The 14586-nt window shown below is 43.2% G+C and overlaps 1 protein-coding gene across 1 annotated transcript in view; it reads right to left on the bottom strand.

Moving 5' to 3' along the window:
- The window catches only part of CMTM7 (CKLF like MARVEL transmembrane domain containing 7), a 73845-nt gene that overhangs the window by 33951 nt on the left and 25308 nt on the right, over window positions 1–14586 (bottom strand). The gene's annotated exons all lie outside the window — the stretch shown is intronic.

The following is a 14586-nucleotide window of genomic DNA, read 5'->3' as shown; positions in this document are numbered from 1 at the left end:
TACATAACACAGCCCACATAGTACATAACACAGCCCACATAGTACATAACACAGCCCACATAGTACATAACACAGCCCACATAGTATATAACACAGCCCACATAGTATATAGCACAGCTTTTTTTTTTTTACAGCAGAGTATTTTTGACCTCACTGTGCTCTTTGTGTCTTCAAGTTTTTTGGTGGTGTGAACAGGTTCTTACAGACTTGTTCAATGTGTAAGTATCCCATGTGTTTCTGGTTCTATAATTGTTCTCTTGTTTCTACAAGACTGGGGAGTCCATCACTCCTCTGTGGGTCATTTGCATTTAAGCTGTTCCATCCTGCATGTCCACATGATGTTCCTTCTCTGAACCCTGCTCATACAGGTACTATACAGATGATCAGGTTTTATATACATCAGATAGGGATTATATACATTAGATAGGACTGCTCTTTAAGGGTATACCTTGACGATTGGTGGAGCAGCTTAGTATACATTTTTTTTGCAAAAAAAGTATCAACTAAATACCCTGTTTTTTTCATCTTTTGATAAGCACTTGCTTATTACTGTGATTTTTTTACAGCAGAGTATTTTTTACCTCACTGTGCTCTTTGTGTCTACATAGTATATAGCACAGCCACATAGTATATAGCACAGCCCACGTAGTATATAGTAGACGTAGTATATAACAGCACACGCAGTATATAACACAGCCCACACAGTATATAACACAGCCCATGTAGTATATAACACAGGCCACGTAGTATATCACACAGACGTAGTATATAGCACCGCCCATGTAGTATACAACACAGCCATGTAGTATATTGCACAGCCACATAGTATATAGCACAGCCTACGGAGTATATAACACAGCCACGTAGTATATAACACAGCCACGTAGTATATTGCACAGCCCATGTAGTATATTGCACAGCCCATGTAGTATATAACACAGCCCATGTAGTATATAACACAGCCCATGTAGTATATAACACAGCCCATGTAGTATATAACACAGCCCATGTAGTATATAACAAAGCCCATGTAGTATATAACACAGCCACGTAGTATATTGCCCAGCCACATGGTATATAGCACAGCCCACGTAGTATATAGCAGAGACGTAGTATATAACACAACCCACGCAGTATATAACAGCCCATGCAGTATATAACACAGCCCACGCAGTTTATAATACAGGCCACGCAGTTTATAACAGGCCACGCAGTATATAGCACAGAGACGTAGTATATAGCACCCCCCATGTAGTATATAGCACAGCCCCCGCAGTATATAACACAGCCCACGCAGTATACAACACAGCCCACGCAGTATACAACACAGCCCACGCAGTATACAACACAGCCCACGCAGTATATAACACAGCCCACGCAGTATATAACACAGGCCACGCAGTATATAACACAGGCCACGCAGTATATAACACAGGCCACGTAGTATATAACACATGCCACGCAGTATATAACAGCCCACGCAGTATACAACACAGCCACATAGTATATAACACAGCCACATAGTATATAACAGCCCACGCAGTATATAACACAGGCCACGCAGTATATTGCACAGCCCACGTAGTATATAGCACAGCCCACGTAGTAAATAGCACAGCCCACATATTATATTGCACAGCCACGTAGTATATTGCACAGCCACGTAGTATATTGCACAGCTCACTTAACATCTAACACAGCCCACATAGTATATAACACAGCCCACGTAGTATATAGCAATGTGGGCACCATATCCCTGTTAAAAAAAGAATTAAAAAATAGTTATATACTCACCTTCCGGCGGCCCCCAGATCCAGCCCAGAAGTTAGCGATGCTCGTCGCGACGCTCCGTTCCCAGTAATGCATTGCGGCAATAACACGTGATGATGTAGCGGTCTCGCGAGACCGCTACGTCATCATCTCGCGAGACTGCTATGTCATCTCCGGTCATTGCCGCAATGGATTCTTGGGACCAGAGCGTTGCGAGGAGCGGGAAAGGCGCCGAAAGGTGAGAATATAATGATTTTTTATTTTTAACATTAGATCTTTTTACTATTGATGCTACATAGGCAGCATCAATAGTAAAAAGTTGGTCACACAGGGTTTATAGCAGCGTTAACAGACTGTGTTACACCGCGTTATGCCGCAGTGTAACGCAGCCCATTTAACGGACTGCTAAACCGCTATGGGGGCACTGACTGGAGGGGAGTAGGGAGGGGTGAATTCACGGCCGGACAAAAATGGGAGCACATTACTTTATGAGTTGTCCAAAACTTAGACACGGGTGACCCATCTTTAGGAGAGGTTATCAATGTCAGATGGTGGGGGTCCGGCACCCAGCCCCCTCATGGCGGCCAGTAGAAAATCAAAGCTCAGTACACTGTGTGAAAGTGATTCTTAGCTACTGAAGTGCATTACCCATTCACGTCAATGTCACCCCCAATCTGATACTAATGACCAACCAATGAACGAAGAATTTTTAGAAAACCCCTTTAAGAATGTTTTTTGAGCTCTGTGGTAAAAATGGAAACCTCACCCATTCATAAAGCAAACATCTAAATATGGGGAGGTTTCCATTAGGAAATGAGAACACAAGTATTACTGATAAGGGAATTGGCCAGGTCAGTAGTTTGTGGCCACCGGAATGAGAACCGCTTTCTAGCGGCCAGAATCCGGAGCGCAGTTTTGCATTTGCAGGTCTGGAGAAAATCAATTAGCTCATCTCTAATACATGTAAAATTTGGGGGAAAGCAAATATAAAGAATGTTTCACTTAAAAAGTCAGAAATGTATGTGTACCACGCTTTCATGAAAATTAGCAATCATATATTGTATCTACCGCCTAAGTAACAGACATTAGGTGAAACAAAAATATTTTGTGCTTGTCTAAACTCATCTCAAACATCATCAATCTTCACCATTAATTTGCATAAATTAAATCAGGTTTTAATAAGCAACCTGTAAAACAGACAGATTACTGTGAGGAGCAACCCAGTCACAAAATCTAGGGAAAAAACAAACAAATGAAAGGTGTGAAACTTGTGTATGAAGGATGCAACACTGAAGCTACAGGGTGCAGTACTGCAGAAACTAGGTGCAAAACAAGTGCAAATAGGGTCTTATCTGAGAGCAACAATTATGCAAATGTAGGATATGCTAACCTGATAATCTGATGCAGATCTATGGGTCTTCCTACCATGAAAGAGGATAAAAAGGTGCCAAATGCCGTTTATCCGCACTGATGGTAAGCAACGCAGACCCAAATGTCTAATGAAGGATTTCAGGTTCTTTATTTAGTCAACGCATTTCAAGGTCATTCCAGACTTCTTCCTCATGACAAAACCGTATATCATGTATATCATACATGGTTTGTGTCCTGAGGAAGAAGTCTGGAATGACCTTGAAATGCGTTGACTAAAGAACCTGAAATAAAACCCTTTATTACACTTTCATTTGGGTCTGCATTGCCTACAAGCAGCGCGGATAAACCACATTTGGCTCCTTTTTTTCCCCAAGGTGGAGTACCGCACAGATCACATATGAATTATGTCCCCGATCTAGGCATGCAGTGTCATAAATGTTGGTACTTGGTACATCTGGCCAGGTCTGCCAACAAGCTGAGCGCACGGGGTGGGGGCTAGAGATGTATGATAAACTATGACAACATGTAACAGTTTTTCTGGAATTACATTTTCTGATTTTTTATTGTTCCTCCAAATACCTGAAAATACCTGTTTTTTCCCCTAATTGACTGAGAACATTAATAAAACACTTTGTTTCAAATATTGGTCTTAAACATAATAGCCAGAGGTTTTAGAACAGGCCTTATGGTCTTCTGATACATTATTTATTAGATCTTTCTCAATACTCAGATCTTAGAAAATGAACGAGAAACCTACGATTAAACTCTGTTTTACTTATATATCTAGAGCAGATTTATATATGGAGAACATGTCTATAACTCCCTGGTAAAATGCCAAGTTCTAGTCATTTGAAAGAAATCATACAAAGAAGAATCATTTCAGAGCTTTTTCTGTCTTTGTCACCCATAATCTGTACAATTCAATTGAAAACTAAGCTTTTATATTTTATTATAGTTTTCTTTTGCCACTCAAAAATATTTATGGTAACTAAAGTAATGTGATTGCTTAAATATGCACAACCTCAAACTAACACTTTGAATTTATGACAGCATTCAATCTTTTTGGATAGGAGTCTAACAGCAGGGCCCACCTGGAATTAATCTTTGCCCACTCTTCCATGCAGTAGACCTACAAATCTGTCAGATAGCATAGCCATCTCCTGAGTACAACCTTCTTTAGGTCACCCACAGATTTTCAATTGGATTCAGCCCTGAGAAAGTTCAAAACTTTGATCTTCTAGAGAAGCTGTTCTTTTGTTGATTAAGAGGTATGCTTAAGTGTTCTCATCATGCTGAAAGGTGAAATTCCCTTAATCTTTAGCTTTCCAGCAGAGGCCTGAAGGTTTTGTTGCAAACTAGACTGATATTTCAAACTGTTCATAAATTCTCTCCACGTTGACTAAAGTCCCAGTTCCAGGTGCTGAAAAACCACCTCCTTCTCTGCCTCCACAATGCTTCACTGTGCATATGGTTTTGGTGATGTGCAGTGTTAGCTTTGCGCCAAATATAACTTTTGGAATTACAGTCAAAAGTTCAACCTTGAACTCATCAGACCATAAAATATTTTTCCACATGCCTTATTGAAGAGTTGATGTAGGTTTTGGCAAAGCAGTCAGCACCGGATGTTTATCTTTGTAAGAAAAGGATTCTGTCTTGCCACCCTACCCCATAGGCCATACATATGAAGAATATTGGAGATGGTAGTCTACTACATGTAAAAACAAATACACTGCAGTGTTCCTCCTTGCACAAAGGATGAGGCAGCAGACCTGCTGCTAGGTTGTTTCCCTCCTACGGCCCCCTCCACATCTCCTGGTGTACTGGCCTGTCTCCTGGTAGCACCTCCAGCCTCTGGACACTACACTGACACAGAAAACCTTGTCACAGCTCGCATTGATGTGCCATCCTGGATGAGCTGCACTACCTGAGCTACTTGTGTGGGTTATAGAGTCCGTCTCATGCTACCACGAGTGTGAAAGCACAACCAACATTCAAAAGTGACCAAATCATCAGCCAGAAAGCATTGGTACTGAGATGCGGTCTGTGGTCCCCACCTGCAGAACTACTCCTTTATTGAGTGTGTCTTGATAATTGCCAATAATTTCCATCTGTGAAATTGATTGTCAAACAGTGTTGCTTCCTAAGTGGACAGTTTGATTTCACAAAAGTTTGATTTACTTGGGAGTTATATTCTGTCTTTAATTGTTCCCTTTATTTTTTTGAGCAGTGTAATATAATATATACGGTATATATATATTTTTTTTTCTTCACACATTATGGTGTACAGCAGACAGCTGCTGGATTGTCTCCCGTAGGGAGATGTAGGTCTCATATCACAGGTCAGTAAAAAGATGTACGGTACTTGTGGTCAGTAAGGGATTAATTAGCAGTAATTAGCACCCAAACATGCATTCTGTGAATTTTATGCCATTTATAAAAATTCCAATCACTTGCATATTCTATTGTAAAGAATAACTCAAAATTGCTGTAAGAAGGAACACACTGAGTGGTCTAACAATCACTAGAATCTATGCAAATTACAGACTTTTTTTTATTACTACATACTGTTCTAAGATTTCAAATTGATTGTAAAAAGTTGTAGCTGCATTTCTCTTCCATGTTCCAAAAAAATAAAAACACACACACACACTGGAAAACTGCTTTTTCAGGTTTTGATCATTTTGTGGAAATCTTATTTCCATTAGTGTACGGTAACATGGAGACACCCACCATTTACAAAATGACTTGCAACTCCTGGGAAACTTAGGTTTTCCTTTCAGTCCTACGTAAAGGTACTGTCACACTAGACGATATCGCTAGCGATCCGTGACGTTGCAGCGTCCTCGCTAGCGATATCGTCCAGTGTGACAGGCAGCAGCGATCAGGCCCCTGCTGGGAGATCGCTGGTCGGGGAAGAAAGTCCAGAACTTTATTTCGTCGCTGGACTCCCCGTAGACATCGCTGAATCGGCGTGTGTGACACCGATTCAGCGATGTCTTCACTGGTAACCAGGGTAAACATCGGGTAACTAAGCGCAGGGCCGCGCTTAGTAACCCGATGTTTACCCTGGTTACCAGCGTAAAAAACCAAACAGTACATACTTACATTCAGCTGTCTGTCCCTTGCCGTCTGGTTCCTGCACTGACTGCTGGCCGTAAAGTGAAAGCAGAGCACAGCCACAGCGGTGAGTCACCGCTGTGTGACTCACCGCTGTGCTGTGCTTTCACTTTCACTTTACGGCCAGCAGTCAGTGCAGGAACCAGACGGCAAGGGACAGACAGCTGAATGTAAGTATGTACTGTTTGTTTTTTTACGCTGGTAACCAGGGTAAACATCGGGTTACTAAGCGCGGCCCTGCGCTTAGTTACCCGATGTTTACCCTGGTTACCGGGGACCTCGGGATCGTTGGTCGCTGGAGAGCTGTCTGTGTGACAGCTCTCCAGCGACCAAACAGCGACGCTGCAGCGATCCGGATCGTTGTCGGTATCGCTGCAGCGTCGCTAAGTGTGACGGTACCTTAAGACACAGTGGAATTTTTTCTGTGTGACTCTCCAGTCTTTTGCAATCACTGACCTTCCTCATCAGATAACACCAGGAAGGATTTGCACAAGAAGCACTCCGCTGGATAAGGCCTATTTCACACTTCCGTCTTTTCAGATCCGTCACAATCCGTCAATTTTTGAGAATGCAGGATCCTGCATTTTCCCATAGACTTGTACAAGGCTACTTACACACTTGCGTTGTGTGATGGACGTCGCAATGCGTCGTTTTGGAGAAAAAAAACGCATCCTGCAAAGTTGCCCGCAGGATGCGTTTTTTCTCCATAGACTTGCATTAGCGACGCATTGCGACGTATGGCCACACGTCGCATCCGTCGTGCGACGGATGCGTCGTGTTTTGGCGGACCGTCGGCATGAAAAAAGTTACATGTAATTTTTTTTGTACATCGTGTCCGCCATTTCCGACCGTGCATGCGTGGCTGGAACTCCGCCCCCTCCTCCCTGGACATTACAATGGGGCAGCGGATGCGTTGAAAAACTGCATCAGCTGCCCCGTATAGCGACGGCCCCATACCGACGCAAGTGTGAAAGAAGCCTTAGCGACGGATTGTGACGGATGGCCATCCGTTTCATCCGTCGTTCACTGGATCCATCAGAAAATAATGGTCCGTCGTGCAGAGAAAATGTTCAGAGGAACGTTTTTTCTGCATGTCTGAAAATCGTTCAGCGACGGGTCCGACTATAATGGAAGCCTATGGACGCAGGATCCGTCGCTGACCGTCGCACACAGGAATCCAGCGACGTATCACGTTTTTCCCCTCTGAGCATGCCCGGAAGGATTTTTAATTCCGGGAAAAAGTCAGTCTCTCTCTCATTTAATTCCCGGACATTTCTCCATTGACATTGTGGCAACAACACAAACGACGCATCAGTCATTACACTGGATGCGTCACACACGTTTTTCACTATTTTCGTGACGTCCGTCGATACGTCATTTTACTGCACAAAGACGCACAGCAGAAGACGGAAGTGTGAAAGAAGCCTTAGGGTGGCTCATGCATAATGGATACTTATGGCAATTTATACTTTCTTGTAACAGTAAGGGCTTATTCAGACGTCGGTTTTTCATGTACGAATGCCATCTGTGACTTTCATGGATTGCACTCTTACTTATGATGATAGTCTTTGAAGCTGTTCACATGTGATCACTTTATCTGCAAAATTATCTGTGCAAAATCCACGTCTGATATTGATCTGAATGTTGATTCAAACTCGGCCATGCAAGTTTATGGATCCATAAATAAAATAAAATAAAATGGGACAGCACTTGGATGCCATAATTTTCATTAACAGTTTGATAGGACACGGTGGAGAAACATTTTCATATACAACAAAACTGAGGAAAATCGAAGCAAACTCTGAATGTACTCGGATGACACTTGAGAAAATCACTGATCAAACTTGGTCCGTTAATTTTCATATGTGGAAAAAAAATGATGTCTAAATGAGGTCTTAGAGCTCGGTGACTTCTGAAGCACTGTTGTAGCATTCTTCTCTGCATTCGTTTTTATGGACTTTTTTTTTTAGGTCAGAAACGTGCGTACAAAATATCACAGCTATAACAATGACAACCAAATTTGTGAAAAACTACAGTGTGTGTAGGCGGAATGTGGAAAACTTCTGGCTGTTCCTTTTCTAACAGGTAGGCTATGTTCACATGTTGTGTTTTTGCTGCGTTTGTTAATGCAAATTTTAAGCTGCGTTTTACAGTACCATCAAAGGCTATGGGATTTCAGAAATCTCATGCGCACACATTGGTTTGTTTTTCCTGACCGATTTGGAAAACTGCTGCGTTTTTCTGCAAACTGCAGCATGTCACTTCTTCCAGCGTTTATTCACCAACGGAAAGCACAGAAAGCAAATACGCAGCAGAAGAATAGGAATCAGGTTTTGCTGCGTTTTCGGCACAAAAAACTAAGAAAACTGCATTATGTTTTTGATCAGCATGCACAAGAGAGAACAAAAATGCAGCGTAAAAAATGCAGCAAAAGCTACTTTTTGTAAGCCACTTGTTCTGCCAAGAACGCAGGTTTTGCCTGCAGAAAAAAACGGAAAGGAAATTCTCCAGTTGCGAGATAAAAAGATTCAACCTATATATCACTTTTGGGTGGAAATTCTTGACATTGTTCCCATAACTGTAGATCATAAGAGACTGTCTGATAAAAGGGACTTGTCCTAGATTTTAGAGCACCACACAATCACTGTCATTATACAGCCACTCGGGTCTTCTCCAGTAATTTACACAGCAAGTCATGTACTATCAAGTCTTAGGCTACGTTCACATTAGCGTTTCCCGACGCAGCGTCGGGAAACGCTGCGGCGACGCATGCGTCATGCGCCCCTATATTTAACATGGGGGGGCGCATGGACATGCGTTGTGCTGCGTTGTGCGACGCATGCGTTTTTTGCCGCAAGCGTCGGGCGCAGAAAACGCAACAAGTTGCATTTTTTCTGCGTCCAAATTTCGGCAAAAAAGGACGCATGCGTCGCAAAACGCAGCGTTTTTGCGTGCGTTTTTATTTGCGCTGTGCGTTGCGTCGCCGACGCAGCGGCGCACAACGCAAATGTGAACGTAGCCTTAGTAATGATGGTATAGTGGTGCCCTAAAAAGTAATTACATGTTTTCTGTGCCACCATCAATAGTAGAAGGATTTTCTACACAAAAATTTTAAAGTGGTTTTGACATCAGACTATGCTTTCGTTTCAACCCTTCACAGGGCTGCCAACATTTCTGGGGGCATTTAAGTCCTGACCTACATTGGGAACGTTCACTTTTAGACAAAACCTCACCTTCTTTTAATCCAGGAATCCTAGGAAATCCAGTACAGTGGACAAGTTGGCCTTCTGGAAGACGTTCTTTGGGGCCTTGAAGTTTTCCATGGAGGCAGCTGAGGTTGTAATTAGTGATGAGCGGGTGTATACGTTGCTCAGGTTTTCCCGAGCACGCTCGGGTGCTCTCCGAGTATTTGTAACTGCTCGGAGATTTATTTTTTGTTGACACAGGCGCATGATTTACGGCTGCTAGCCAGCCTGAGTACATGTGGGGGTTGCCTGGTTGCTAGGGAATCCCCACATGTACCGTATTCAAGCTGTCTATCAGATGTACATCTCCGGGCACTTACAAATACTTGGGAGACCACCTGAGCAACAAGTATACTCGCTCATCACTAGTTGTAATTGTTGCCAGTTGTATTTTTAAATGCCATCATTTTGAGGTATACATAATGTATTGAAAAACTTGTATTCGGTGATTTAATGGAGGAATGGTAAAAAACAGCAATTCCACAATTTTTTGGCTGCTGTTCCCTAACATGGAAAGCGCTTTATAAATAAAAGGCTATCCTTTACATGTTGAGTATTTGGTGAGGTTTTTACCTCCGTATTTGTAAGCCAAAATCATTTTACGTTTTTTTTTGTTTTGGTTTAAGTTTTTAAAATATTTTTTTTTAACATGATCTCAATTCCACATTAAAGGGATTGTCCAGGACTAACATAGTAATGACCTACCCTTTAGGATTTGTCTTCAGTATCATATCAGTGGGTGACCGGCTCCTGGCAACTAACAGCTGATATCTGGCCTGGTTAGATGGAGGTAATGTTCAGAACACCACAGCTCCATTCATTGGTCAATGGATGCTGCCAAGTACCGCAGTTGATATCCCAATTGAAAAAAAAAAAACAGGTGGTAAGTGGTGGTGCCAGATGTTGGACCACTGCCAATATCATTTTGATGATGTTTCCTATAGAGGGGTAATTAATAATAAAGTCCTGGACAACCTCTTTAAAAGGAAAACTGTCATATGAAAAACGCTATTAACCTGCAGACACAGGGTTAATATACAAGTTTATTGCATGCTGAATGTTATGAACTGGTGATTTAGAACCACAATGGACCTGGTGGTTAAGAGCACACAAAGTGACCTGATAGTTACTAACAACATAGGACGAGCTCTGAGACGTGGGAACTCTGCTGACCGCAATCCCTAATCCTATCACACCAGAGGTAGCCGTGGAGCGCTCCTGACCAGACCTAGGCGCCTCGGCACAGCCTGAGGAACTTGCTAGCCCTGAAGATAGAAAAATAAGCCTACCTTGCCTCAGAGAAATTCCCCAAAGGAAAAGGCAGCCCCCCACATATAATGACTGTGAGCAAAGATGAAAATACAAACACAGAGATGAAATAGATTTTAGCAAAGTGAGGCCCGACTTACTGAATAGACCGAGGATAGGAAAGATAGCTTTGCGGTCAGCACAAAAACCTACAAACAACCACGCAGAGGGGGCAAAAAGACCCTCCGCACCGACTAACGGTACGGAGGTGCTCCCTCTGCGTCCCAGAGCTTCCAGCAAGCAAGACAAACCAATATAGCAAGCTGGACAGAAAAAATAGCAAACAAAAGTAACACAAGCAGAACTTAGCTTATGCAGGGCAGACAGGCCACAAGAACGATCCAGGAGAGAGCAAGACCAATACTGGAACATTGACTGGAGGCCAGGAAGAAAGAACTAGGTGGAGTTAAATAGAGCAGCACCTAACGACTTAACCTCGTCACCTGAGGAAGGAAACTCAGAAGCCGCAGCCCCACTCACATCCACCAGAGGAAGCTCATAGACAGAAACAGCCGAAGTACCACTCATGACCACAGGAGGGAGCTTGACCACAGAATTCACAACAGCTGAAGCAGTGTGGCCACTACATTGTAAGCCAAGCTAACCGGAGGCAATGCACTTTATTCTTCCTGGCAGCCTTGGTCTTTTAGGCTATGTGCACACGATGCAGATTTGCTGCGGATCCACAGCGGATTTTTCCGCGCAGAAACGTTGCAGATCCGCACTGTGATGTACAGTACAATGTAAATCAATGGGATAAAAAAAACATAGCTGTGCACATGGTGCGGAAAAATCAGTGCGGAATTACTGTGGATTTCAAAGAAGTGCATGTCACTTCTTTTGTGCGGATCTGCAGCGTTTATGCACCCCTCCATGTTAAAAATCCGCAGTGGCAAAAACCCGCAGAAAATCCGCATAAAAACCGCACAAAATCCACATAAAAACTGCGGCTTCAGATTCTGCCAGGAGATGCGGATTTTGTGCAGAAAATTCTGCACCTCTTTTCTTGCGTGTGCACATAGACTTAGTCAGTGGTGCAGCAGCTGAAACCAAAACCCCGACACTGATTGACAGCCAGCTCAGCAGCGCATCAGTCCAAAGCTGGCTTTCAGTGCAGGTGTGTGGTTTCAGCTGCGGAACCTCATGTCATGAACCTACATGACAGGTTCTCTATCCTACTACAGGATTTACACATCAAACATTACATAACAGAAGCCAAATAGTTTTCTGTATTTGTCAGGCCCTGAGGTAATTCTTAACCCCTTCACGACATGCGCCGTAATAGTACTACACATGTCGTGATTCCCCTTTGATGTGGTCTCCGGAAGTGAGACCACATCAAAGTCGCGACATGTCAGCTGTTTTGTACAGCTGACATGTGCGCGCAATAGCGGCGGGAGAAATCACAATTCATCCGCCGCTATTAACCTGTTAAATGCCGCTGTCAAACGTTGACAGCGGCATTTAACTACCGCTTCCGGTGGCGCGGTCGCAAATGAGCACATCGCCGACCCCTGTCACATGATGGGGGTCGGCGATGCGTCAGGATGGTAACCATAGAGGTCGTTGAGACCTCTATGGTTACTGATCCCGGCTAGCTGTGAGCGCCACCTCGTGGTCGGCGCTCAGCAAGCCTGCAATTCAGCTACATAGCAGCCATCTGAAGATCGCTGCTATGTAGCTGAGCCGATCGAGTGGTGCCAGCTTCTAGCCTCCCATGGAGGCTATTGAAGCATGGCAAAAGTTAAAAAAAAAATGTTTTTAAAAATATGAAAAAAATTAAAATATAAAAGTTTAAATCACCCCCCTTTAGCCCCATCCAAAATAAAACAAAAAAAAATAAATCAAACCTAAACATATTTGGTCGCAACCAAAACTAAAAGTCAAAGTCCGCACTCACAGCAGGTTAAATCAGAGATACTGGGTGGAAACCGTAGAAGCGCAGCAGCGCGAAACGGCCGTCGTCTCGTGACACCCACGTTCTCCTGTGAGACCTTGCTATACATTTTATGCCACAATAAAGACTGAACATTTCTTCTGGATGGTGAGTGCTCCTTTCTACTTCTTCTTCGTTGTACTGAATTCTAAACATATTTGGTATTGCCGCGTTCAGAATCACCCAATCAATGAAAAAAAAAAATTACTCTGATCGCTAAACAGCGTAGCGAGGGAAAAAAAATCGAAACGCCAGAATTACTTTTTTTTGGTCGCCGCAACATTGCATTAAAATGCAATAACAGGCGATCAAAAGAAAGTATCTGCACAAATTAACATTAAAAACGTCAGCTCGGCACGCAAAAAAGAAGCCCTCAGCTGATCCCAGATCACGAAAAATGGAGATGCTATGGGTATCGGAAAATGGCGCATTTTTTATTTATTTACCGTATTTATTTTTTAGCAAAGTTTTGAATTTTTTTTCACCACTTAGATAAAAAAATACTCGTAATGACCTGGAGAATCATAATATCAGTCAGTTTTAGCATTTAGTGAACCTAGCAAAAAAGCCAAACAAAAAACAAGTGTGGGATTGCACTTTTTTTTGCAATTTCACCACACTTGGAATTTGTTTCCTGCTTTCTACAAGACATGGTGAAACCAATGGTGTTGTTCAAAAGTGCAACTCGTCCCGCAAAAAATAAGCCCTCACATGGCCATATTGACGGAAAAATAAAAAAGTTATGGCTCTGGGAAGGAAGGGAGCGAAAAACGAAAACGCAAAAAACGAAAAAGAGCCGTGGCGTGAAGGGGTTAAACCCTCAGCTACCTTGACAGATGATCAGCACTCTGCAATCTCTAAATAAATGAATGTCACAGTTGCTTTTGACTGCGGCATCTAAGTGTTAAACTGCAGTAACTGATGCAGTAGTGTCAGTTGCCCAGCCAAATGTAAAATCCAAGATTTTACTGCTGATCACCAAGACATACAGTACAGACCAAAAGTTTGGACACACCTTCTCATTTAAAGATTTTTCTGTATTTTCATGACTATGAAAATTGTACATTCACACTGAAGGCATCAAAACTATGAATTAACACATGTGGAATTATATACCATATTTTTTGGTGTATAAGACGACTGGGCGTATAAGACGACCCCCAACTTTTCCATATAAAATATGGAATTTGGGATATACCCGCCGTATAAGACGGGGGTCATCTTATACGGCGTGTGCGGTGCGTGTGGTTGCCAGGGTCTGGAGGAGAGGAGACTCTCCTTCAGGCCCTGGGATCCATATTCATGCAAAAAATAAAGAATAAAAATAAAAAATATGGATATACTCACCCCTCCGACGGACCCTGGCTCTCAGCGTTGCAAGCGTCTGCCTCCGTTCCTAAGAATGCAGTGAGTGAAGGACCTTCGATGACGTCGCGTGACCGCTGAGAGCCAGGGTCAGTCAGAGGGGTGAGTATATCCATATTTTTTTTTTTTATTCTTTATTTTTTGCATGAATATGGAGTGGTACTGTGCAGTGTATATACAGGACAGGAGGAGTGGTACTCTGCAGTCACAGTGTATATACGTCAGCAGACTCCAGACCCCCAGCACCTGCATATACGTCAGCAGACCCCAGGCCCCCAGCACCTGTATATACGTCAGCAGACCCCAGGCCCCCAGCACCTGTATATACGTCAGCAGACCCCAGGCCCCCAGCACCTGTATATACGTCAGCAGACCCCAGGCCCCCAGCACCTGTATATACGTCAGCAGACCCCAGGCCCCCAGCACCTGTATATACGTCAGCAGACCTCAGACCCCCAGCACCTGTATATGCTT

This window comes from Ranitomeya imitator, chromosome 6, assembly GCF_032444005.1.
Source record: "Ranitomeya imitator isolate aRanImi1 chromosome 6, aRanImi1.pri, whole genome shotgun sequence".
NCBI lineage: Eukaryota > Metazoa > Chordata > Amphibia > Anura > Dendrobatidae > Ranitomeya > Ranitomeya imitator.
The sequence above is the reverse complement of the archived record's forward strand: the minus strand, read 5'-3'. Positions and strand labels throughout refer to the sequence as shown.